This window comes from Myodes glareolus, chromosome 19, assembly GCF_982192425.1.
Source record: "Myodes glareolus chromosome 19, mMyoGla1.1, whole genome shotgun sequence".
NCBI lineage: Eukaryota > Metazoa > Chordata > Mammalia > Rodentia > Cricetidae > Myodes > Myodes glareolus.
In genome coordinates, this window is record NC_142044.1 from 46,411,291 (window position 1) to 46,424,755 (window position 13,465).

Genomic DNA, 13,465 nt, shown 5'->3' on the forward strand with positions numbered 1-13,465 from the left:
TGTGTTACCCACCTTATGAATGCTCCTAATACCCCCCATCTATCACCTCCAAACGCCCTCCCTGAACCCTGATCTCACCTACAACAGCACCAACCTCACTGGAGTCCCCCATGCCAGGAGAGAAGTCCCTGCCACCAGCCCTTGCCTCACTTGCTCAGACATCTCCCCATCCCCTTCCTCCAGCTCCTAACTCCTTCCGACTTGTGTCCCCAGTCTGTCACCTCTCACCCAGCAGCTGCAGCCACTTCCAGCTGTCTCTGGGCCATCCCATTCCTGCTTTCAGCAAGATGACTCTGGTCCCAGTTTCACAAACCTCTCCACCTCCTAACATTGCCACACTGCAGAGGGAAACCTGAAAACCCAGCCTTCTTCAATGACCAATGGTCCTCCATCAGTGGTTCTGGATGCTTCCACTTACCTACCTACCTACCTACCTACCTACCTACCTACCTACCTACCTACATCACAGACAGCCAGCATCAGGCCTTCCAAACAGAAGCAGAGGTGCAGAGCAAAGAATAGATCAACAAATAGATCAGCAAATCAAAACAGGACCAACTCTGGTACTGACAGTCAGACTATGGCAGCTGGGAAGGAGCCCTGCACAAACCAGACGAGGTGGTAGGCAACCCAGTGTACTATACAGCTGTGAAATGCTGCCTCCTGGTAGGTTTGCTATTTGTTTTGGTTTGGTTTGGTTTGGTTTGGTTTTGGGGCTTTTTTTTTCCTCACTATGGAGCTCTGGCTGTCCTGGAATGCTCTGGAATGCTCAGTAATCCTCTTCCCTCAGCCTCCCGAGTGCTGGGATTACAGGTGTGTGCCAGTTTCCACTGTTTCCAGCTTAGTCATTGGCTTCCATAACAGGGTAATCAGGATGTCAACTGGGACAAATGCTTGCGCTTCTCTGGGGGCTGGGGGGGACAGTCTTTTCCTTCCAAGTCCCTTACGTTAGCATGGGTCCTTCAAGAGTCCTTCAAGAATCTGCCTATCCGCCCCCCCATAGACCCTGAGATTTCACAAGGCCTAGTTTTGCAAACTGCCCCCAGCCAGCATGCTCTATACACAGATGCTGGGTGCTCTGAGCTCTGTGTCTGTGACAAAGCTGTCTGGGTGCATTCCAACACCAATTATTTCTAGGAGGTGACCTGGGTACTCCATGCCTTGGTTTACTCTTACACTGGAGGTAACAGGCTGTCTCCTCCACAGAGAGATGCTGAAGACAAGCAAGTTCATACAGCCCAAATGTTGGAAGAGCCCAGTGCAGGTGACCCTGTGTTCAACAGATGACATGAACAGGTCACCAGAAGGGTGAGATGGGCACCTGCAGGAAGTGAGGCTGTGGGAGTGGGTGTGAACTGGCCATTTTCAGAGGGTCTGCTTTCCCGGGTGCTCCCGCCATTCACCTGACCTAAGGTCAGCGCATGGGTGAGCCACGCAGGACAGGTCAGTACAGCTTTATCTGCACGGTGTGGGTGTTTATGAGGTTTAGTGGTTCCTGCATCTGGGACCATGTCCTTGTATCAGGAACTGGGCAGCACTGACTCATCTGGGTAGCCTGCCTCCTCAGCTGCAGGTGACAATTGAAGACATAGCTTGAGGCGCTAACTCAGCATCACCCGTTCCATGGGTATATCTGAGCATGGATTCAGGAAGAACCCCTCCCCCATCTGAACTCCAGAGGGCAGCCACTAAGGAGAAACTCATCAATCTCTCAGACCTGTGACTGGGGACGGTCCTTTTCCTTGTGGCACAGGTGTGGCCATGAGAATCTACCTGCAGGCGTGGATTCAGCCAGGGACAGTTCGCCACGGATCCTCAGTACCTGCATCTCACCCTGCAGCCGGCAAGGCCTCTAAGTCTGTCTGAGGTACTGGTAATGTTGACGTGTAATGCCACCTCCACATACAAGCCACTGGACACTCTCACGTGGGTGTCCAGTCACTTGACACCTCAGTCTTTCCCACACCACACCTTCTGTCTTTGACCTGGGTGACCTTTTCTTCCTCTAGAAAAGTCAGACTAGCTGGGAAGTGGTGGTACATGCCTTTAATCCTAGCACTCGGGAGGCAGAGACAGGCTGATCTCTGAGTTTAAGGCCAGTCTGGTCTACAGAGAGAGCTCCAGAACAGCCAGGACTACATAGAGAAACCCTGTCTCGGAAAACCAAAAAAAAAAAAAAAAAAAAAAAAAAAAAAAAAAAAAAAGAAAAAGAAAAAGAAAAAAAGAAATGCAATTACTTTCACCAACAATACGTTTTACTTATTGGTATAAATAATTTTCTCCTTATACCTATAAACCTTATGTTTGTACAAAGCATCCTTATTCAGATGCTCCATTTTCAACGGCTAAAGGAAACTGTCATCCTGATGAAGCCATAGGGATGGCTCAGTGGGTAATGTACTCACTATTCAAGGGCCAAGACCGGAGTTTGGATCCCAGCACACTCCCCAAAACAACCTCCTGAGCTGCGGACTCAGAGATAGGATTCTGGGGCAAGTTGGCTAGCCATGCTAACTGAATTGGCAAGCTCTGGGTTCAGAGAGACCCCCTCCTCAATACATAAGCTAGGAACTGAGGGAGGAAGATACAACTAATGTCAGTCTCTAGCCTCCACATGCACATGTATACACATACAGTCACACATATGTAGTGCCAATCTCTAACCTTCACATGCACATGTATACACATACAGCCACACATATGTGAACACACCTACAAACACACACACACACACACACACACACACACACACACACTCCCCTCTCTTCAGCTAAGTGGTTCTACCTCCCCTGCCCCTGCCCTCTAGACCCCCCTTTTCTTCTCTCTCTGTGGGCAAAGCATGGGCCCTGGCCCCTCACTCAACTAAGTAGGACTGGGACCAACTCCGCAGAAAGCATCTACATGTGTCACTTGCCAAGCCTAACCTCACATCCCCAGCCCACCAACTGCTCAGGGTGGACCCTGGCATCCCTGGGCGCCATGTGTCTCAACCCCCTACTCCTGCAAACAGGAACTAGCAGGACCCTCCCTCCCAGCAGCACCATGGCTTTAGAAAGGATGGCTCAGTGGGTAAAGACACGTGCTACCGAGCCTGATGACCTGAGTTTGATCCCCAAGACCCACATTGTAGAAGGAGAGAATCCGCTCCTACAAATTGTCCTCTGACCTCCACATGTGTATACCTACACACCGGTACATGCATGCACACACATAAGCATGTAAAATCACATGTGAGAAGTAAAGGGTGGCGTGTACAGATGGCACACGTTCTGGTCTTAGCATGCCTTTGACCGGGTTGTCGTCAACCACTCCTGTCCCTGGGTAGACAGGCTCTACAAATCTGCTCAGGTCTTAAGAGAACTGTGGGTAAATAGGACTCAGTTCAATGAACCTGGGAGACAGAAGCCTATTGATCACTGCTTTGATAAGTGCTGTAACCAGTCAGGGATGTCAGCTGTGCCCGCAGCAGCCCTGGGGAGGAAAAGGAAGGTGTGAAGGTCTGAACGGCTGCTGGAAGAGGCCTAGGGGGCTAAAGACTTCTACTTTAACTCTGTTCTCCGGGGGTTCCTGGGAATGTGGGCATGTGGTGCCACTCACAGGAAATGGGAACAAGCATCCATACTTCCAGAAGAAGGGAAGAACAAATGGAGGGTGTGTGTGCATGTACTACCTTCCAGGGTCGCGTGTGATGTGAGACAAAGCACGGGGGTTGCGGAGGTGGAGGCTGGGTGGCCGAGATCAGGATGGAGAAAGGCCGCAGCAGGGCATCTGGGATAGCTGCCAACAGAGGGGCAAAGGGTGTACTGCCACTTTTGTTGGTGAGCCCTAGAGATACCAGGTGCCAGAGCTAGGAGCTGGCATCGGCTTACTAAAATGAGGACAAAGAATGTCCTTTGGGCAGGGTCAGAATGGCCTAGAGGGTTCAGGTCAGCCTCAAGTTGGCAGATAGAGATACTGCACTGTTGAGATCACCTGAGGATGGCACGAGAGGTACCCACTACACAGGTGCCCTGAACCCCCTAGGTGCACAGCCCCGAGGCCATCACAGAAATAAGTATTGGGCAGGTGAGGGGTCTGTGACATTGTAGATGCAAGCATCAGAAATTCCAATGTCCAAATGGCTCCCCTGAACAAATCGGATGGATATGACCTGTGCTGATCATCCACCCACACTCCTGGAGGGACAGGCGCTGTGACAGCTAGCCTGCTCCCACAGCCTGAGCCATGCCTCATACCCATTCCAGGACCTAGGCACCCACCCCACCCACGTCCGAGTCTAGAATGTCTCCTGTCTCCTTGAACTTAGGCCAGGAATGCAGGCAGTCAGCTCCAGACACTGCCAGCCCTGGGTTCCTACCAGGGTAAAGGCTGCTAGGTCATCACGCCACCATGCTCAGAACACCTGCCTTGTGAACTGAACTCAGTTTGCCCTGTCTTTCCTGTTCGACTTCCCACAGTCATCTGGAGTCTGCTGGTCCCGCTGAAAAACTTGAACCCAACAGGGCACCCTGACAAAGACTATGCTCTGTCCTCCATGTGGAATGAAGACAAACTTCTTTTTCCCCCCGAGACAGGGTCTCTCTCTGTAACAGCGCTGGCTGTCCTAGAACACACTCTGTAGACCAGGCTGGCCTCAAACTCACAGAGATCCGTCTGCCTCTGCCTCCTGAGTGCTGGGATTAAAGATGTGCGCCACCACCACTGGGTGGAAGGACCAGCTTCTTATCCCCAGACTTGGAGTGGGTGCTGAGCCCTCTGTAGACCTGTTCTTGTTCAGGACTAGGCAGCCAGGCTTTGTGCCAGGGGCACAAAGGGAGCCTGGACTGCCAAAGGACAGAGTGCCTATTGGGTGGAAGATGCCAGGCTCACAATCACCGGGGGGAAACCTCTCAAGACCCAACATGGACAGGTGACCCAGAAAGCAAGCCAAGAGGACCCCAGAGGACAGAAAGGAGCAGCTGAGGAGTAAGGGCAGAGACTGAGGACAATGATGATGGCCTCCTCACCTCCAATCTGGTCAGGATTTGTCTGTCACCTGCTAATCCAGACACGTCATTGAGAAAAGGCCTGCAGGTGGCTGGCCTGGGTTCTTGAATCTTTGCTCATTCTCCCCCCAGCCGTGTGTGTGTGTGTGTGTGTGTGTGTGTGTGTGTGTGTGTGTGTGTATGTATCCAATCACATGAATCCCAAACTGACCTCAAACACCCTACATATCCAAGGCTGGCCTCTGACTTCTGGTCCTGCCTCCCACCTCGCTAGTGCTGGATTTATATGTATGCGCCACCGTGGCAACATTCCCTTCTCAGTCTTAAGTCCTCCTCCCCACTCAAGTATCCAGGAGCCCAGACTCCACCCCCTAAGTTATGTTTCCTTCCACCTTTCTCTGGCACACCAACAAATATAGCATCCACGTCGTCCTATTTTCTCTTCCCAAAAACCTTTCTATCGTTACTAATTCTCCTCACAAAACATCCAGGAAGATGCAGTATAGTTTTGAATATTGTGAATTTTCAGACTCCAAGTTCACACAGAGGCAGGTGCCAAACTGAGCCTGGTTTCTGGCTCCTCCATGACCTTCAACAAGCTGGGTCCCTGTTCCCTGGGCTCAGTGCCAAGTGCTCAGGAGGCCAGAGCCCCATGGCTCCTGCCTCTCTGGTTTCAGAGATAACCCCACTTCAGGGCTATTTCTGGAGGCAGTACCCAGCCAGGAATCCTGAGCCAGCGGCCTGCACTGCCCATCACTCTTCATTTGAGGCAGCTCCTTGTGGCCTGTGCAGAGTGACCTGGTGCCTCACATCTGTCCTACTCACCGGGTCAGCTTGAACTCTGTGGGGACAGTCCCAGCCCTCCCATTCAGTGGCAGGGATTTGCGACCAGCCAAGTTCCCGCAGCCCTGTTCACGGTGTTCGCCTGGCTCCCAAACAAACATGAGCCACATCCTTTACCCATCCTTATTCCTTAACTGGGGGCTGTGATCTTAATGCCGGTTTAGCCTCTAGTTCCCTTGAAGCCCTCTGCAGTGTTTTTAGAGGAAGCCAATTTCTTCATCACTAATGATTTCAGATCACTTTATGATGACATATGATTGATAGGGCTGGAGACCTGTGAGTAGCTCAGTGGGAAGAGGGCTTGCCTAGTAAGGATGCACAGAGCCCTGGGTTCGATCCCCAGCACCCAATAAACCAGGTACAGTAACTAACAACTGTTGTCCCAGCACTCTGGAGGTGGAGGCAAGAGGTTTAGATGGTCAAAGTCATTTTCAGCTACATAGTGAGTTCAAAGTCAACCTGGGCTAGACAAGAGCCTCTCTAAAAATTCCTAAATAATATGCCTCTGTGTGGGGGGGTCCACATTGCAGACTTGTTAGTTCTAGTTCAGTCCAGCACACTCTATCCCTGTTTCAGAGCTGGAGGTGGTGGTGTATGCCTGCGACCCAAGATAGAGTACCGAAAGTGTGGAGCCAGCCTGGACCACACAGCAAGACTCTGTCTCCAAAGCAAACAAACGAAAAAGCATCAGTGCTCCCAGATGACATGATGGCACACATCTGTGACCCCAGTCACATGGGAGGGTGAGGCAGGAGGATCACTTGGTCCCAGGAGTTGGAAGCCAGCCTGGGCAACTGATGAGATATTGGCTCTTCAAAATAACAGAAGAGCTGGGCGTGATAATCCATGTCTGTGATCCCAGATTTAGCAGTCTGAGGCAGGAGAATTGCCATGAGTGTGAGACCAGCCTGGGCTACATAACCAGATCCTGTCCCAAACAAAATGAAACAAGAGGAAAGGAAGGAAGGAAGGGAGGGAGAGAGGGAGGGAGGGAGGGAGGGAGGAAGGGAGAAAGAAGGAAGGAGCGGCTGGAGATGGCTCAGCGGTTAAAAGCACTGACTGCTCTTCCAGAGGACCCAGCTTTTAATTCCCAGCACCCACATGGCAGCTTACAACTGTCTGTAACTCCAGTTCTAGGGGATTTAGTGCTTTTTTCTGACCTCCAAAGGTACTTCACACACATAGCATAGATGCAAATGAAGACAGCACATCCATATATTTGTAATAAAATGAGAATAATTAAAATGACAGAGGGAAGGAAGGAAGGAAGGAAGGAAGGGAGGAAGGAAGGAAGGAAGGAAGGATGAATTTCAGGTACCCGACAGAGGAGGATGCTCAGCGGTCACTGTGCCCTTCCTACTGTGCTCCCCACAGTGAAGCTCAGGTATCAGATTACGTACACTAAAAAATGCGGACATTCTGGGCATCACTTACCAAACTTGGTCTCACTTTACACATTCGGAAACTGAGCCCAGCAGCAGCGCCTACCTGCCTAGGTCAAAGCAAGCATGCCGTGGAAACAGCCCCATCTGGGTCTGGGCTCCTCTGGTCCTTTGGCTCAGTTGGGGGAGGGCCTGAGAAAAGACATGGACTATTCCATGCTATCCCAGTCCTGCTTGAGCTAGAAAAAGTGGGATGCCAGGACACTCAATGAGGCACAGTAGCACGTGCCTATAATCCTAGCGCTTGGAGGCTGAAGCTGGAGGATCAAGAATACACGCACGTACATATGCATGCATGCATGCACGCACGCAGATAGGCATGCATGCTGCAGAATATTCTCCAACATCAGTTGTGACAAGGGTAGCATCGTCCCTTGATGGGCCCAGGGCTCAGTGCCACCTAACACCAGCCTGACCTCTTCTGTTAGAAAAAGCAGTCATACCTAGCTCTGGAAAACCAGGATGTACCTGCTGGGGCCCTGCCCTCACTGGGGATCCCCTCCCATTCAGAAAAATTGGCCCAATCAAGGACTTCCTCTTGTGTGTCTCTTTAGGCCTGATAAAAAAAGCTTGCAAACAGTTGGCCCCACCTTCTTCTCCATCCCTGTGGATCTTCTCACCATAGCAGTCAGCATCCCCCACCTTATCCTTAACTTGTCTCAGCTCCTGTCTGAAGACACATCATCTCCCTGGGAGGCCGCCTGCGCTTGCGGTGGCTGTCCGCCTTGCTTCCCTCTCCTCTTCCAAGCGTCTGCTTCTCCTCCTCCTTCATCCCCACTGCTGTGACTCCTTCTTTACTCCACCATACACACTCCGTGCACACCTATTGCCAATATACTTGGAAGGTACCGCCAAGCCCTTTTCTCTCCGCCCCTCTCTTGTCATTCACAGAGCCTCCGCCATCCATATCCCAGCCTCTCTGTCCTGTGGCCTCTTTAGATGGCCTCCCCCCTGAACCATCCCCTTGAAGATCAGACTAGTGAAATAATTGGCCCTAAGAAATTAGAGGTCTCCCAGGAGACTTCCCCAAGAGAAAAGAAGCCTGAAGCCCTGGGGCTAGTTAGAGAATAGATTGATCTCTGAGAGAAAAGTTACAACTTGTCAGGGGACCTTGCAGGGGAGCTGGGTGCTGAAACAATGATGACCTAGTTCATACATGGCCGGATGACTTAGTTATGCATACCTATTGCTTTTTATTTAGACCCTGATCTTGGGGCTGGGGAGATGGCTCAGAACCAGCTGTATCTCCAGTCCCAGGGGATCCTCTTCTGAGCTCCATGGTGACGGGAACACACATGGTGCACAGACAAACATGTAGGCAAAACACCCGTACACATAAACACAATAAAGTAAGTTCTCAACCCAACCTCCATGTTTGGGCCTGGAATGTGGTGTTGCGGCATGGTTATATCTCTCTATCTTACCAGTGTGGTCACATTGAGTAAGTCTCTTTTTTTCTGCTTTTTCCTATAAATTTAGTTAGCGTAATTGGCTTATTGAAGATGGGTGGCTGAACTTGGCTTGTTGTGGACTCAGGCTGTGACCCTATGACCATTAACACCTGGGCCCCATCGTCACCTGCCACCACCAGCAACTGCTCTGTCCTCGAGGTCAGAGGCCCCACCACAATCTTCTAGTCCCAGGACTCCAACTTGTTCCTCCACAAGCTGTCCTCCCACAGTGATGAAAAGGTTTTCCCCTACTCTCTCAGGTTCCGTGAGCAGCCATGTGCAAATTAGCAGACAGTAGGCAAACTGGCAGAAGAGACCAAGTTCATTTGCATAGGTACAGTAGTGAGTGCCCAGAGGTAGAGATTTACATACAAGCCTTTAATAACTATTTATATGATTTTTATTTAAGTGTGTGTGTGCACACATGCAAGTGAAGGTGTCCGTGCACTCCGGAAAAGGGTGTCAGATCTCCTGGAGCTGAAGTTACAGGCAGTTGGCGGTTGTAAGCACCCACAGTGACTGCTGACAACCCAACTCCAGTACTCAACAAAAAGGAGACGGTGCACTGAGCACCAGCGTTCATCTCTCCTTCCTTCCTGCCTCTGGCAACAATGTGACGCGGGCCCTATGCACCTGCTACTGTGACTTCCCTTCCATGACGGACTGTACACTCAAACTCTGACCCAAAGCAAGCCCTTTCTTTTCTTTATTTTTCTCTTTTTAAAATCAAGATTTATTTATTTTTGTTTTATATCTGTGTACCACAAAGGTGCAGTACCTGAGAAGGCCAGAAGAGGACATCAGATCCTCCTCTGGAGTTAGAAATGGTTTTGAGCAGGTAGATAGAACCCAGGTTCTCTGGAAGAGCAATGTTAACTGTGGCGTCATCTCCTCAACCCCAAACTCTTCCTTTATTAACCGGCTTTAGCTGGATAGTTAGTTTCAGCAACAAGAAAAGTAACTACGTAAACTAAAAGTAACAGTTTGTATCTGCTCAAACCCCAAATCTTCAACCAAATAAGCATCACCAACCATAATGTGTGTTAGAGTAGCAGGAGGCCATTTTGGCCTGAACTCCTGCACCAGGTCCTGCACAGGCACAGGAGAGGTCAAAGACACAGCCTGTCTGTTTTGGCAAAGGGTTAAATAAAACAAAACTTGCTTAGGAAAAAAAAAAAATGTAAAGAAGCCACTGGCAGGAAGTCCAAATTCCTCCAGGACCAGCACTTCTTAAGGTCAAGACATGTGCTCAAGGTTGCATTCTGCTCTTCTGCTTTAAGTCAGCCAGTCACAAGACAGTGTGAGGCTAAAGCAAGATGGTTCCGAATGAGGCACAGGACTCCTCCGTGTTAGGAACAAAGGGGAAGATGGACATGCCAGCTTATCCATACACAACGGGAAGGATGTCCCACCCGTTCATTGTAATGCAGACACTTATATATACTGCCAAGCCCTGTTGCCTTTTTACGATCCCTTTTCCTATAGGGAAGGGAGGAGAAGAGGTGACATAGAGAATTGCATGGGAGTGGGGAATCAACTCTAGAAGGGCACAGAGCATGTCCACCTGGGACAGAGGCTGTTGGGCCAGAACAGTGACTTTGCAGATGATTCCCTGTGGGGGCAGAAGTAGAGACATAGGGGTGACGAGATTCTATGATGACAGAGTTCAGGCTTCCCTCCCTCCCAGAGTTCCGTCTCCTGTGTGACAGTGACATCCCATATGAAGATAGGAAGTGACTGTGTTCTTTGTCTTTTTGTGGGAAGGGCAGCAGGTTCAGATGAATGGGGGAATTCTGCAGGAAGCTGCTACCAATTCAAGCAAGGCACAGAGGGGCCTTGTAGGGATTTAAATGAGAAATGACCCCCACAGTCTCAGGCTTTTGAGTACTTGGTTCCTGGTTGGTGGCAAGTGTGGCCTTGCTGGAGGAACTACGTCACGGTGGGGGCGGACGGACACGGGGGACAACACCAGGACACAGGACTTACAGTTCACTCTCTCTGCTTCTCACTTTTGTTTGGCCCAAGATGTGATGTTCGTGTTTTCAAGACAGTTTTTTTGTCTGTAGTCACGGCTATCCAGGAACTCCTGTAGACCAGGCTAGCCTCATTCCTGCTGTCATGCCTCCTGGCCAAGAGAGACTTTTATCCCTTCAAAACCACTTGCCTAAATAAATTCTTTTGATTCTATAAGTGTCCTTGGTGATTGTGTTTTATGACAGCAACAGCAAGGTTACTAACTCAGACCCAGATTCTGAAGAAGGTCCAAGGCTGGTCAACATGTCCGGCTTTGCCCTTTGTGGTGTCTTGTTGTGAACTCCAGAAAACTGGGCTAAAAGCCAAAATGTACTCATTCGTGCTAAACGTTCGGCTCAGGTCCCTGAAATCATGGCGTTCATCTGTAAACTGTTTATCTGATTAGAGAACTTAGCAGCACAAATGTCCTGTACAGGCCAGTTCCAGATAGCATGATAACGGAATTCTTCACCTTAATCCTTACACAGAACAGGTAATTCTGTGTTAACCAATCAGGTATTTCTCTATTTTTCTGTCTCCTCACCTTGTAGGATAAATGACTTCCTTTTCTCTTTTTCTCGTCTTTTTGGAGACAGAGTCTTTGTAGCTTAGGTTGGCCTGCAGCTCCCTGGGTAGGCAAGGATGACCTTTAACTACTGATCCCTGCAGCCGCCTGTCTCCGTCTCCTGACTGCCGGGATAGCAGGTGCACATCATCATGTCTGGTTAATGTGGCACTGGGGAAGGAGCCCAGGGCTAGGCATGCACTCTGTCAACTCAGTGACCAGGTTCACCCCCAGCCTCCTTGAGACCAGAGTCTCATTCTGTAGCCTAGAATGACCTCAAACTCATGATCCTCTTGCCTGGATCATGACCAGCTGCTAAGTGACTTTGAAATCACCAGCCCATTCTGCATGTTCTTTTCAAGTCCTTTCCCATCTATTAAATCGGTCCCTTCTGCTTGGCTCTTTAGAATACTCATTCTAATTTACAGAGTCATTGCCCAACTCCAGAACAGAAAATGGAGCCAATTAAGATTGCTAAACTATGTTGCTGCAATTCTGACCTTTGACAACAGCAAGGAGACATCTGTGGATCCTGTCACGGACTGGCCTTCAAGGACCTGCTGATGCCGTTGGTTGCTGAAGGAAATACTAAATTCTCATCAGAGGAGGTAAAGTGGCAGTGTTACAGTCCCCTTGAATTCCATCCACTGGCTCCTGATGTTCAGATCTTCCTAATTACAAAGAAGGGCAGATGCCTCTCCTGTTTAAACTCTCCATTACAGCCAAGAAAATACAAAGCTAGAATTCTTGCCTGTTCCTCTTGGTCTGTCCCTTGGACGTCTTGCCAAAGGCTTCTCTTTTCCACACCGGCTTCTAGCCCCAGGAGCCTTTGTCCATGCTTCTGATTGGGCATGTTAGCCTCTAGTCGGCTTTGATTTGGTGGGGGCAATCATGGAATAGAGGGGGTTTTAAATGTGTATTAATGTTCCTGCACAGTTATTTTATGGATCTGGAAACATAGCTTAGGGGTAGATCACTTGTCCATAGTGTACATGGCCCCAGGTTTGATCCTCACTACTTAAAAAAAAAAAAAAATTGCATTGCTTCCAAATGAAGCACCAAAGAGAAACGAGCCAAAAATCACTGAGTGACTCCTATCAGGAAGCAAGCCTTTACAACGGCAAGTCCATTGCTCAGAAATGTCAGCGACCCTTTCCTGCGCATGAGATGCATGACCTCTGATTGGCCTGCCTCGGAAAGTGCCCATCCCCTTGGTGACTTTGTCTGCATGGATATGTGTCAGTTTCCTCCAGGGGGAGGAGAGGAAATGAAGAGATGGTTCACTGAGTAAGTGAAGTTACCTGGCGTGAGTGAGAAGGAACCACAAAACACGCAACAAACCCACTTAGGAGTGTATTAGAGGGGGCATGTACAGGCCTGGTAAATCGGTGTGCAGAGAGAGAGAGAAAGATGGTGTGTCCAGCTTTTTAAAAGCTGTCTAGCGCATCAGCAGAGGGGTTTGGCGTGATTACCTCATACGCAAGGGCTTAGCTGAGTCATACGTGGATGTAACCACACATGCACGCACGTGGATCACGTGGAGCCCTTTGACATTCAAGCACTTTTACCTGAGGGTCCATCTGCACGTGCATTGCTCTAGAACCCGGATTTGTGTCTGAATAATTACATTGCACCCTTTTGTTTATTATAAAAATTTGGGAGTCTGTGGATCTTAATGGGTGGGAATGGGGTAACGTAAGGTCTCTCATGACTGCTTCACGCTGATTTTGTGGGCATCGTCAGGCCTCTGGAGACTGCTTTCTGCAGATTTTGTGGGCATCGGGGAGTTGAGATGCTTGACCACATCCTGGGGTGGCTGATTACTATTGTGTTTTTCCAGACTCTATGGAACTGGTTGGCTGGCAGCTTGGACCTCACAAGATGCTGGAAAGGCAGAGAATTATGTCTGGAAAAAAATTTTAGATCCTGGTGATTAAGGGAGAAGAGTCCCAAGACGGAAGATAGAGGGGAGTTCTTTTAGGGGGTGGAAGAGGAAATTTTTCGGGGTTCCCGAGACTAGAAATGATAAGGGAAGAATTAAATGATACCTATTCTGGGCGAGTCTGGTCTGTTTAGGTAGGTCCATTTGGGTCCCTGGAGCTTATGAAAAAGAAATGTTTGAAAAGAAATACATTTTAGACATATTAAAACTTATGATTATGATGA

At 49.5% G+C, this 13,465-nt stretch overlaps 1 long non-coding RNA gene across 1 annotated transcript; it reads left to right on the forward strand.

Moving 5' to 3' along the window:
* Window positions 1-481: 481 nt before the first annotated feature.
* Window positions 482-6,766, forward strand: LOC146890967 (uncharacterized). The gene is made up of 3 exons (XR_014998143.2): window positions 482-666; window positions 1,207-1,308; window positions 1,754-6,766. It is a non-coding gene; the product is annotated as an uncharacterized LOC146890967 (long non-coding RNA).
* Window positions 6,767-13,465: the final 6,699 nt, after the last annotated feature.